This window comes from Marmota monax, unplaced genomic scaffold (assembly GCF_021218885.2).
Source record: "Marmota monax isolate L192 unplaced genomic scaffold, Marmota_monax_Labrador192_F-V1.1 WCK01_AAM20220418_F8-fsc00008, whole genome shotgun sequence".
Taxonomy (NCBI): Eukaryota; Metazoa; Chordata; class Mammalia; order Rodentia; family Sciuridae; genus Marmota; species Marmota monax.
In genome coordinates this window covers 14992506-15005853 of record NW_026694432.1, presented here as the reverse complement: position 1 = coordinate 15005853, position 13348 = coordinate 14992506, and the positions used below count along the sequence as shown (strand labels likewise).

Sequence of the window (13348 nt, the reverse complement as noted above, 5' to 3'; positions counted from 1 at the left end):
AAAGTCCACTGTGCCAAATTATTTCTTGTAACTCTTTGTAATGCCCAAAGAGGGTGAGTTAACCGGGGTCACAAGAAAAGCTGGCAGTGGAATTGGTCTCGGAGTCCACGGTCGACTTTGAAAGCCATGCCCCGCGCTGCCTGCCGTGGTGTCAGAACAGAAGACGAACCGGAGCCCAGAGTAGCAGAAGCGGGTGGGGGACAGGTCAGGGTATGAAGCTCAGAGGTTGGGGCTCCAACTCCTGGCTCAGGGGCCGACTGTAGGTGACGCTCGCAGATGTCTTCATCATTCCCATCTCAGCTTTCCACTTGAAAGAGGGATGGTGGGACCTTCTTCCACAGCGTTTCCTAAGGATTAGTGAGATGGTGCAGGTGAGCCCTGAGAACAACGCTGGGCGCACGGCAGCTTCTTAGCGTGGTGACGCTCTTCCAAGGCACTAAGGCAGGAGGGAGGCAGGAAATCAGAGGCTCAGGGAAGCCAGGGAGACTGCAGCAGCTCCGAGAGCAAGGGCTGAGGCTGGGAACGGCTGGCCTAGGATCTGCAGAAGGAACCGGACAGGAAGGCCCGGTGGGGGAGAGCACGTAGGTGAGGTTCCATTTCTTCATCTGCAAGGTGGGTATGCACTCCCTAACTCAAGACGGTGCAAAGATTCAATGCAGCAAGATCTGTGAGGACATTCAACCTATGTGATGGCCCCTCCAGTCCCTCCAGGCAGGGGACAGAGATTTGCCTGTGTGTTTATTTATTTGTTTTAAAAAATAAATGTTACTAGGTATATGTGTGAAGGACAATAGGATGTGTTAAGATCTATCTATTTGGAGATATTTGGAAATATCTACAGACAGATATCTCAAAATAGTTACTACAGTGGAACAAGGTGACTTATCTGTCATCTCACATAATTAACCCACTGCTCCCTGAGACGTAAACCACATCCAGAAAGAAATCTATAGCATGATCCCAATTATATGCAGAATCTTAAAATGAAGGTTTGATACATATTACATATAGAATATATAGAAAAAGAATGGAACATCGGTAGTAGCTGGGAGCAGTGGCCCACACCTATAATCCCAGAGGCCCGGGAGGCTGAGGCAGGAGGATGGTGAGTTCAAAGCCAGCCTCAGCAAAAGTGAGATACTAAGCAACTCAGTGAGACCCTGTCTCTAAATAAAATACAAAAGAGGGCTGGGGATGTGGCTCAGTGGTTGAGGGCCCCTGAGTTCAATCGCCGGTACCAAAAAAAAAGAAAAAAGAAAAGAGAGAGAGAGAGAGAGCGAGAGAGAGAGAGAGAATAAAACAGTGGTTGCCAAGGAAAGTGGAGGGTGGGGACTGGGGAGAGGTAAATCAAAGGATACGAAGTTCCAGGCTCCCTCAGTTCCTGGTTCTCCCTGTGGTGCACACTGGGATCCCAAGGGAAGCTTTGGAACACAGCAAAGCCTGATCCTACCCTGGGGGTTCAACTCCTGGCTCAGGGGCCTACTGGCTGCGTGACGCTTGCCCTGGGGGTTCCTCGTTGGAGTCCTGGGCACCACCTTTTCGCCCTGATGGTTGTGACTGGGGTCAGAGCTGCATGGATCCTGCTAAATCCTCTCTCCCTCACCTTCTCTCCGGCCCAAAGATGGACATCAACCAACTCTTCTGCTTTCCCTGAGTCTCCCCTCGGCCATTTCAGAAGAGGAATCTAGAGAAGAAGATGGAGCCGCGTGCAGGACTGGCCTTTGAGGACAGAGGCTGCGGTCTGAAGGTTCATGGGTCCCTAGAGGGCACCAAGCTCCTCCTGCCCATGGGGAGTCTGTCCCTCTCCCTGCCTTTCCTCCTCTCTGCCTGGGGTTTGTGGGCGGGAGGCACAGAGCGCTATCAGGACTCCTGGTGGGACAGGTTGCTGGCAGGTTGGTTCTGTCCCCAGCCCAGGGTGGATGGATGTGCAGTGCCCGTCAGTCCCTCCCCAGCCCCGCGTAGGAAGAGCTGAAGCCAACGTGGCTGCAGAGCCCGACATCAGGTGCCAGACAGGCATTCACTTAGCAAACAGGCTAATTTTAACCTCTGCCTCTCAGACCAAAACTCTTTTGAAGGAAAGGAATAAAAAAGAAAGTGATATTTAGCACATTTCTATTTCTGGGCTCTACTGTCTCTCTCTCAGAGGTTGCAAGTTGGAGCCTAATTGATTTCTTAGTCAAAGGGTGGGGGGGTGGGGAAGAAAAGACAAAAATGAAAAACAAACAACCAAGAAACCTCACCTGGCTCACGTTGCAATCAAAGCTCTCCAGTTCCGTCAACTGCTGAGCATTTTCTTTGTTTTCTTTTTTTTTAAAGACTGGCCAAATGACTTGCATAATTTAAGATTTTTTTTTTCTAGCACTGATCAGCCTTCTCTGGCCAAGCAGTTTGATGATTAATTATTAATCAGACTGTTCAGGAGGAGTAATCAGCAAGAGTCACTGCTAATTTGCAAATGTCCCCCAGGAAGGTTATTACTTAAAATACTCGGTGGAGGGGCTCCATGCTCACCTTTGCAGTTAGCCACAGGACATTGTTACTGGCCAGGCAGGGGCCAGATCTGTCCTCCTGACAAACCAACTCTGGAGACCTACTAAGTGCCAAATGCCCAAATAAAACAAGATGGTGTGATAGAGAATAAATGGCCACTTTGGACTTCATGGACAGGGATGGGGGGATTTAAATTGAATTCTGTTTCAAAAGAGCCAGGTCTTACAAACAAATAAACAAGAAAACCTTAAGGAAGAAGATTTGAAGACCTTGTAGCAGGAGTTCTTCAGCCAGTGCAGAGGCCCAGGGAGGGACCTGCTTAGCCTGCCAAGGGTCAGGTTGAAGGAGAACATTACTGGGGTACAGAAGCGGGTGTGAATGAGGGACAGGAAGGAAGTCAGAGAGACAGGCAGGGGCTGGATAATGCAGGGTCTTGTAGGATTTTATGCTAACTGATGGGAAGCTGCTGGCGGGCTTCGAACAGGGAGAGACCCAACTGGATGGCTAACAAGTCACACTTGCTGGATGGTGGGTGGATTACAGGAGCAGTAGAAACAGGGCGTCAGGCACTGAGCAGTCCAAACATGCTGGGGGCATAGAGTTTGCAGAAGCAGTGCCTCTTGGGAGTAGGTAGACGTGGGAAGGCAAGGAGAGAGGACGAGACGATGGGTGTACAGGGGATGAGGAGGCCCACTTCCAAATAACCCGGATGTCCATGAATGGATACAGCAAATATGGTATGCCCACGCAATGGAATATTACTTAGCCTTAAAAATCAATAAAATCCAGGCACATGCTACAACATGGATAACCTAAAAAACATTATGCTACGAGAAGAAAGTCAAACACAAGAAGAGCAATCGTGTGTGACCCCACTTACAGGAGGTAGCCAGGGAAGTCAGGTTTGTACAGAGAAAGGGGCACGGTGGGGAGAGATTCTTTAATGGATCTGGAGTTTCTGTTTGGAAAGGTGAAGAAACGAGAGTGGCCCTCAAATAACCAAAGTGCTTATTACCACTCAATTGTACACTGAAAAATAGTTAAAATGGTCCATCTTATGTTACGGCCGTCTCATCACATTGCGTTGGCCGTGCTCATTTTGAGACACCTGTTAATATCCAGGGAGCCCAGAAGACACCTCAGGGCTGGAAATTTAAATGGAGAGCTACTGGCAGATGGATGACGACGTGAAAAGCCAACTCGTATTTGGTTGCACGATTGTATACTAAATGGCTTTAGGGAAAGGCTGGGGGTGGAGACGGAGGGGGATGAACAAGAAGAAAAGATGGGGGGCAACAGTGGGGACCTAGCTTTGAGGAGCTGGGATCGGAAACCCTGGAGCAAGAAGGTAGATGGAGAAGAGGAGGGTCCCAGGGCCGAGCAGCAGGGACACAGGGAAGGACTCTCAAGGAAGGCAAGCAGGAGAGGGTGAATCTAGGGGGAAGTTTTGGGGGAATTGAGACTGGAGCACAGGGGAGGGCTTAGCCTCTGAAAGGAGCCAGAACTCTCAGCAGACACACAAGGTGTCGGGGGAGGCGGGCTCGCCGGGGCCTTCTAGCAGCTTCTCCACACCTCCTGGCTCCCGTGCAGCTAGATGGGACCACGCAGCCGTTCCTGCCCAGTGAACTATGAAGTAGAAGGTGGTGCCTTTTATCTGGAGCAGGAGTAAGTGACGGTGCACCGTGGCACTGGGAAGGCCACGTACTCTTAACTGTGCAGTTCCTGAGTGGCAGAGCCCCCTTGAGCCTGGGTGCCCACTGTATAGCTTGGAGGGTCAGAGCCACTCCCACGGACCCATGACAGGCACGTGACCAGCAAGAACTCTTCCTTTGCGACACGGCTGAGTTTTAGGGTTAATGAACTTCAAAGAAGGAAGCAGCAAGATAGGAGACTGGGGGGTAGGCAAGGGCTAGTTCCAGAAGGCTCTTGGGTGCCCTATCAAAGGCTTGCATTTTATTCTGTTAAACAACAGAAGATGATTGAAAGTTTCCGCCTGGGGCTTGGCGTGTCAGAGCTGCATTTTAATTAAGCCGTTCTGGTAGCAGTGGGGGAGATGCCTTGGAGAGAACCAAGGTGCTGGGAGGCCACTGAAACCCACAAAGAGAAAAGGATACGGGGTCCAGGGGCTGCAGCAGGGGTGGAAAACTTAGTGTAGGAGGTACCCCGGGTGATCCAGCAATCAACCGGCTGGCATGCGATTCCCAGAGGGAGGGATAGCTAGGTAGAGGGCCGGACCATCAACCAAGAAAGAGAGCAAACTCCGGCTACCCTAGGGGTCCCGTGTGAGTGAAGTGGGGACAAGCTGAATTGAAGACACTGGTGGGACAGCAAGGTGGGGTGCCCACCAGGAAGTTGGTGCTGTTGTTTGGTGTTCCGAGAGGAGGCTGGGTGAGGGGCCAGCCGTGGGGGACCAAACAGGCAGGTGGCATCAGACACCATGAACGCAACAATGAAGACCCAGGGGGACCTGTGGCTGAGCGGGCCCAGAGCCTCGGAGACACCAATGCACAGAGAGGAGGAAGGGAGGGTCCGAGAGGCACAGGAAGAATCCGTAAGGGGAGGATAAAGCCGAGAAAGGACGGCTCCCAAAGGAGAACCACAGTCAGCATGAGGTATTGCAGAGTGACTCCTAAGAGGGGCCCAGAAAGTGTCTTCTGGAGTTGGCGACAGGAAGGGGCAGTGTTTGGGGCGGGGATGGTCTCTGATCACCATCTGATAGGAAACGGCTTTCGGGAAAGGCTGGGGTGGAGATTGAGGGGGATGAACAAGAAGGAAAGATGTGGGGCGCCAGTGGGGGCCTCTCTGTGAGGAGCTGGGATCAGAAACGCTCTCTCGTTTTGCTCAGATGAACCCCGAACCCTGCCCTGCCCCGTCCCTGGTGGTGAATTCAGCCGTGATGGCTCTGACGTCGCATCAGATCAGCCGATGCTCTTTTCCTGTGTGAATCCTGCTCCCCTGGTGAGCCTGGGGGTGTCAGGCCCCAGCTCCTGGACAGGGATCCCTGGGATGAAAAGAAAAGTCTATTCTCAAGGAGAGAAGCAAGCAGGGTGTTAGGTGGGTCTTAGGAATCTGGGAGGAGCGTGCAGGAGCACGAGAGAGGAAAACCCAAATCAAATAGTGCGTTAAGTGAAGCCAAGAGCGAGCGGAATGAAGGTTTGTGGCCAAATGAGAAAACAGAGACCTTGAACATTCTCAATGAACCAACATGGTTCCGGAAGGCAGGTCTTGCCAGGATCCGGGGCTCTGGAAGGGCCCAGAGCAGCTCCTTCCATCTGCCTTAGCTGCAGCATCAGGCATCTGGCAGCTCCTCGGGAGAGGTGGAGGACGGCCTCTTGCTGTCTGCTGCCCTTCACAGCCCTGGCACAGGCCTCCACGCAGATGCCACACTTAGTACCAACCTGTTGCCTGTGGTCGGGCCCACGGGGGGCAGGCCAGCTGCCCACCCCGGCTCCCCACGCACAGAACGGCCCTGACTGGAGCTCTGGCAGAGCTGCAGACAAGGCCGGCTCTCTCCCTGCCCCTCCCAGGTCTGGCTTAGGTTCTCTTCCTGGGAGCCAGTTCCCTTCCACCCACGGAGGCAAGTGAGTCCCGCTGCTACCCCATGGAGGACGCGGGAGCCCCAGCCCTGGCCCTGCAGACGCACCCGTGCCTGCCGCATGCCGGGGCACTAATCCTTTCCTACGGCTCGGCTGCAGAGCTTGTAATGCTATTTCCAACTCGGAGAGATCTGGGAGATGAGATTTTAAAGGCTAGTTATTTATGGGCTGGCTCCTGATGGATAGAACAGAGGCGATTTCATGGGCTCCGTCAGCAAGAACCGTTTCTTGGTGTGGCTTAAAGCGTCGTGATGAGGTGGGGAAGGAGAAGGGACCGGGGCATCCCATAGCCCAGGGGGGGAGGCAGCGGGATCCACATCTCAGCTGGAGCAGGCCCAGTGGCTCCCAGTCACTGAGACGGGCTCAGCCTCCTGTGTCAATGAACAATGCAGGTGTGATGGGAGCGTCTTCGCCCGCCCTGGCCCGACCTTGCTCCTGGCATTCACAGAGGGTGACACTGCAGAGGAACAGCCTAAGACACTTCTCAACAGTTAGGTCTCGGCCTGTATCCTGTCCCCTCAGTGAGTTCCTCCGGCCCTTCATCTTGTAGCAGAATCTACGCTAGTCTCATTCCGCACCCTGCTCATCTCTCTCATGGAGCACGGTGGAGGTATTTTATGTTTGTTCAGTGATTAGTGTGTAAGAGCTCGGTGTCACCAAAATAGATCATGAGTCCCACAAAGGCCCGGGCCATGTCTGTATTCCCAGTGCTGAGCCCTGTCTGTGTCCCCAATGAGAGAAGGGCCCCAGCAGTTTGAGTGAACTTTGATGGACAGATGTCGGCCATGAAGATGGAGATAACGGAGTGACCTGGGGGATGGTGGAGATACTGCTGGGGAAGATGAGTCGTCTCATCAGGATGACTCTGCGGGGTCACCTGGAACACCAAGCTTGGGGACAGAGCTACCGAGTTCCCCAATCTTCTCCCAAGGGCTGTGTATCATGGCCAAGGGCAGCGGTGCCCCTGCTTCCAGCCTCAGGGCCTTCCTGTCCGTGACCTTGACTTCCTCATCAATGCCCAGTGTGTGCTGGACATCTGGCCAGCGAGCACCAGCACTCCAACTCTGCCCCAGCCCCGTGGTCCTCTGTTCGATGAGCAGATCAGCAGAGACCGCCAGCCAGGGCAGTGGGACTCGCCCTGGACCCTCCCCAGTCCTCACCCCTCCTTCCCAGTGAGCCCCCAGACCCAGCCAGTTCTGCCAGACTTTTTGATAATACCTTGTCCTCCCCCTCCCTTCACAGCTGCCCCGGCTCAAGGTTGGATCAGCCCGAGCCTGGGGTGGCCGCAAAAGAGACTTATAGCTGGTTTCTAGCCCCTGTGGTGTGACTGAATCAAAGTTTAGTGGTCATCGTACTTCCCTGCTAAACCCCCGCTGTCGCTTTCCACAGCCTGGGAACTCGCTCTAACCCTGCACATGGGCTGGGTTCTCCCTGAACTGCCAGTCCTTTCAGGCCTCCTCTCCTGCCCCTCCGGCCGTGTCCCCTGAACCTGGCTTACAGAACCCAGACATAGCCGGACTCTGTCCTGCTCCACACTGCAGCAAGATGGCTCCTCAGTTCAAGTCAAAGGTCAACCCCCAGGTCCCCCATTAGTGCCTCCGTCACTCTGAGGAGACAGACACATTCTGCAGGGCAATCTGTTTCCGCCTTCCTAGTGCCAGGTTCTCCTTGGTTGGACAGCCCCTACTCCCAGCTCAAGGTCTGGGTGGGGTGTGCCATCATGTGACCCGGGTCTGGCCAATGAGGTCACCTTCTCGCTCCAGGGTGTTGAGGCATGGGCACGTGACCCAGTCATGTCGAATCAAGGTGTAGCTGGGAGTTTTTACAGGAATCATCTGGAAAGCGCTCCCTTCCAGTTAGGATTGCTGAAAGAGAGACTTGATGGACGTGGATGTCACCTTTGCCGGCTCATGGGGATAACCTGCCTGAGAATGCAGCTGACACATAGGACAGCAAACCCTTGGGAGGGGGAACAACATTATTTGTATGCCTTGATCCAGCAGTACCTGAAGCCAATTCCTGGGCTTTTCAGTTACAGAAGGCAACACATTCCCTCCATAGCTTAAGTCAGTTAGAGGTGGGTTTCTATTTCTTGAACTGGAAGATTCCTGGCTGTGACATTTGTCTTTTCATTCCCCGGGGGATCTTCTCTCTGCCTCTTAGAAAAGTACCTAACATATGATATTATAAAACATTGAACAATATTCTGCCTCTTGGCTCTGAGTGTGCGCTCCAGGGTCCTGAACAGTGCATGGCTATTACATAAACATTTGTGGAGTGAATCAATGACTCCTTAGGAACCCAGACTGTGTCTTTTGTCTCCCCAGCACCCAGGCGAGCCTGCTGCGTCCAAGGGTCTCAACAAACGATTATGGAGAATAAATAGGGGGAAAGTAACAATGAACGTAAATAATCTAAGCCGATGGTTTGATAAAGTGCACGTGAGTGAGCAAATAAGCAAATAGTTATTATTAAGAGATCCCCGTTGGCACGTAATTCTCACTCTAACTCTATCTGCATCTAATGGCTTCTGTAAGAAATTTCTAGTTAAAAGTCATGGAGATCAAATGTTTCTAGTTGGCTTAAATTCCTAGTGTGTAAAATGCCTAATGATTAAAACAAGGTCTTTCAAAAGGAGAAAGGATCTCACTAGCAAAAAATTCAAACTGAACGTCAGCTTTTGTCTCCCCACCTACAAATACGAAATCAAACAAGCGAAGGAGAACAAAGTGAAAGAACTCCTCCTGGCTCCCAGGAGGTGAAGAGGCAGGGCCAGGTGAGGAGGGTCAGCCTTGCGCCCCACGGACTGGCTGCTGGATTTGGGTGGCCCAGCTGCTTCCCAGAGAAAGACTCTGTCTGAAAGCAGCCTGTGGGTCCATGGCCCAGGAGCCGACCTGGGAAGCGCAGAGGGAAGGAGGGGCTTTCTTCTCCTCTTCTCAGGGGCAGGGAGCTGCCTGGGCTCAGAAGTGGACACCAGGGCCCCTGGGAGGGGTGTGTGGTGGGTGCATTTCCCTGGAGAATGCCTGGGACCGGGTCCTCTCCACCCAGCATCCCAGGGACCAGGGATCTCCCACTCTTTGGCAGAGAGAACCAGGCAGCACCTTTAGAAGACTCTCCTCCTGCCCTGTCATTATCAATGTCACCTTGGTCCCCTTGCTGAGGCCTGGCTCAGATGCAGCCTCCACCCAGGGGCCTTGCTCTCCTGCCTGGGATAGTGTCTTCCTGTGAAGCCCTGCAATCGGCTCTTTTCCTACTTTCAAGGTGCTCAGAGGAGGCAAGTCTGTCACCTACAGGACTGTGGGGACTGGGTCTGGGGACATAGTGAATGGGCAGGCAATGATCATGTGATCAAATGATCATGTGATGGGGGTTTGCATGGTGGGGGGTGTACATGATGGGGGAGCCCAAAGTTCCTTCCCCCACATGGGAATTCTTTGTGGGCCCTAGAGCCATCCCCATGTCTTTGGTTGTGACTCTGGAACAGCCTCAGTGGGTGACTCTGGGCCCCTCTTGCCCACACTTACGCATCTGGCCCCCAGGACAAGCCTGGCTTGAGTCTGAGTGCAAGGCAGGCCCTGGCTCACACCTGCCCACCCTGATCTAGGAAGAAATGCCCCTGGAGGGACAAGGAGACAGGAAGGCCCAGGGGACCTCCAGCCTCAAGGCCAGAGACAGTGAGGGCCGTGGAGGAGATGCCCCCCGCCCCGTGTCCACAGGCTCAGTCTCTTTTTTCTGCTCCCTGGGCTTCTTGGGGCAGGGGCTACACCAACTGCTGTGGAGAGCCCAGGTTCCCAGCCCGCACCAGCAGCCAGCCCTGGTGAGGCTCATTGGCCAGGCGGGGGCTGGGCGGGACAGAGTGGTGGCACTTCCCACCATGAGCCTTCAAGTTGCAAAAGCTCTGCCCCCCACCCCCCGCCTTCTGACCTTTGCAAGGGCGTCCTCCACTCTGACCCAGGGATGCCCCAACCAGTTCCCAGACCCTTCACCCAGAGCCGGGTCCTTCTGGGCAGCCACGCTGTGCCTTTCTGCCTGGTGAGATGCCACCAGGTGTGGATGACGGCCTCAAGGACGCCACTGAGAAGGGGACCCACGAGGCTCAGCTTGCTGGAGATGCCTGCCTCACCCCTTTTGCCTTAGAGATGACCCCTGAGGGCTGATCGCGTCCCAGGACTGTCCGGCCCGTGTGGGGCCAGGCAGCGGCTTGCTGGCCTAGGGCTCTCAACGTGCTTGGTGGCTTGAGTTATGAGCCCCGTTGTCAGATGTGGAAACTGAGGCCCAGAGAGGTGAGTGGATATCCCAGGATGACACAGCCACGGGGCGGACCTGGGTTTCCAGGCCATGCTGATGACCCCCAGCCTGTGCCCCGCTCCACAGATGCCCTCCACAGCTGGACGCCTAACCCCAGGGGGACGCGCTGGCCGCCTGACCCATGTTGTTGGAGGGGATGTCTGTCTGTCGTCTGTCTTTTTTCTTAGCCCAGAGGAGAATTCAGAAGAGACTCAACAGGAGGAGGAGGGAGACGTTCGGGCCAGCGGCTTCTGGTGCCGGGACTCCGCTGACTCTGCCAAAGCAGAGGTGGCCCCAGTGACCCGGAGCCCCGTGTATTCAAGTGACCTCCACATCTCTGGGTCCCAGCCCTCCAAAAATGTCCAGGGCCTCGTGGTGGACATTAGCAACAGGACGGCAGTTTCCTCTCATTTGGGGGGAAGGAGTACGTTCAGAACCGTCCGAGGGAACCGAGTGGATCAGAGCAGAACAAGGAATGGGCCACCTGCAGAAGGGTCAGGTGAGAAATCTGGCCTCTAAGTTGAGTTGAGTGAACCAGAGACAAAGTGTGTGTGTGTGTGTGTGCGCGCGCGTGTGTGTGCATGTGTGTGTGTGCATGCGCGCACAATGACGGAACAGCACCTAATCTACTGTCTGGATTGTTGACACCCAGCTTTTGCTCCTGGTCAATGTCACACACTCGGTGCAATTCACATAGGGAGAGTGACTCGAAGCCCCAAGGGACTCTCCAAACATGCCAGAGCAGCCAGGCTCAGCTCTCGCCAAAGTGACAGCCTTTTCCTGTCCCAAACACGCACGGCTGGACTCCCCAGGCCGGCATGGACCACCAATGGGCACATGGGCACCACAGGGCTCTGGTGACGGGCAGGCACTGCTGTTTATGTGGGCTCTGGGGCCCATCATCCTTGATGTCAACACGAGGTGACCAAGGGACTATTTCCTGCCACATTTTGGCTGTGGGTGGTCTTTTGTTTTACAAAATGATGTGCTTGTAGAGTTGACAGGTTTTCTTCTACGAGTCTCACTTGACAAAATAAAAAAAAAAAATCACCCGTCCTAGGTTTCCACGACTCTTTTACTAGTCCCTCACCCGGCATTAAACCTCTCCCGAGGTTCCCCACTCGAGGGAGGCGCAGGTGTGGACACCGAGTCAGGGACATGGCCTGCCCCCTTCTCTTCTGCCCGCTGCCCGGTACAGGACATGCAGATTTTTTTTTGATCTTTCAAAGGGGTCCCCAATTTCGACAGGTAAAGGGATGCCTCTCTGTTCAAATCCATCTTCTCCAACAGGATCTGTTGTCTCTCTCTGCCTCGGCACAGAACAGCCTGAAGTCTTAATGCGCACAAACAAAAGCAGTCTGCTCGTAAACCCGCAGCATCGGGTTTTCACAGGGAGCCGGGGATCCATAAAGGAGAGGGGCCGCGGACAGCGCATCCCTCCCACATGGCCCAGCCTCCACGTCGGTTTCCCGTAATTGCTCTGCACGTATAAATTAGAACAACAAATGCATCCTGCCTGGGATGGTGACACCAACCCTGTAAATAATTATAATTTAATCTTATAGCAAAGAGTTCTGAATGACTCCCCTAACGATTTCCTCTTGCTTAATGCCTTCCCCACTGAGTGACTTAATAGGAAACGAAGACTCTTTGAGATTTGTTTCAGTCGAGAAGCTTGGACAATGTGTAGACTCACCCCTGGGGGTGCAGGGGCTGTGGGAGACGGTGGGACCCACCCATAAACAAGTGAATCAAACAGGGTTTGAGCCTGGGAAAGAGGGGACCGGTGAGAATATCCACCTGGGCATCTCTTTATACAGTAAAAACAATCCAACAAGACATCTGAGTAAACTATGCCACAGTCTTAAGAGGGAATGACACACAGCCATGAAAGCCACCACAAATGGAGTATATCCTTGTGTGCTGTCCTGAGAAGACAGGAATTAGAATAGGCCTAACCTGGGGGAGGGTTGGAATCCCAGGTCTGTACCTTACTAGCTATGTGACCCCAAACAAGTAGCCTAACCTCTCTGGGCCCTGTTTTCCTCATCTGCGAAGGGAGGAAAATTATGCAACCTACTTCATAGAGTTTTTATGGAGAAGAAATGAAGTTTTAGCTAGAAAGAGCTTAGAACTGGCCTGTCACCTATTGGTAGTAAATGCTCAATAAATGATACATTTATCATGCCTTTTATAGTTTGGAGGGCATCTGTAACAAAATAGGAAAAAAATTTCATGATCTCATGCCAAGTTAAAAATACATGACTACAGATATATTAAGATCATAATTTTGTAATATCAAAATACACAAATATAAAATATTAACATTGCCAGCTAGCTTGATCTAGGCCAGGCAAAAAAGGACCAAGGGGGAATATGACAGAATTTTAATCATTGTTATTCATTTCTCTCTACCTCGGTAGGTTTTCTCTGTTTGGTCTTCCTTTTACAATTAAAAAAAAAAAAGTATTTTACCAAAAGAGGCAGGGGTCAGAGGTCTGGGGTGGGCCTCTCATGGGGACTGTAGTGCAGAGAAGGCTCGGCTGACCTCTGACCCCACTCCCTTCTAGCTCCAAGGCTGGTTTAGGGAACCCCGACCTCCAGGGGGCAGAGCCAGGGGCTTCTCTCAACCTCCCAAGGTCTCCGGGCTGCATCCACCCCACTGGCCACTGCATCAGGAAGCCTGAGTTCTCCTGGGTACACTGGTCCCCAAATCGGAGTCTGTCCTTGGGCAGAGTCCATTCCCACAGTGTCCCTCCAGGTCGTCAGGCGTGATTCCTGCCCTGGGTCCTGTGATCCACCACAGCCCTGATGCCCAGGGACACCACCTTGTCTGACTCTGGCCCCGGCCACTCCTGCTTCTCCCAGCATCCTCTCCGACACCCCATCTGCAGCAGAGGCCACAAAGTCCATGAGCACATCTGGACACATCCTTCCCCGGGCTCCTGTCGCGCAGACAGAGCTCCACAGGTCTC

At 53.3% G+C, this 13348-nt stretch overlaps 1 protein-coding gene across 5 annotated transcripts in view; it reads right to left on the bottom strand.

Moving 5' to 3' along the window:
• Csmd2 (CUB and Sushi multiple domains 2) overlaps positions 1–13348 on the bottom strand; it is a 548321-nt gene that overhangs the window by 338975 nt on the left and 195998 nt on the right. The gene's annotated exons all lie outside the window — the stretch shown is intronic.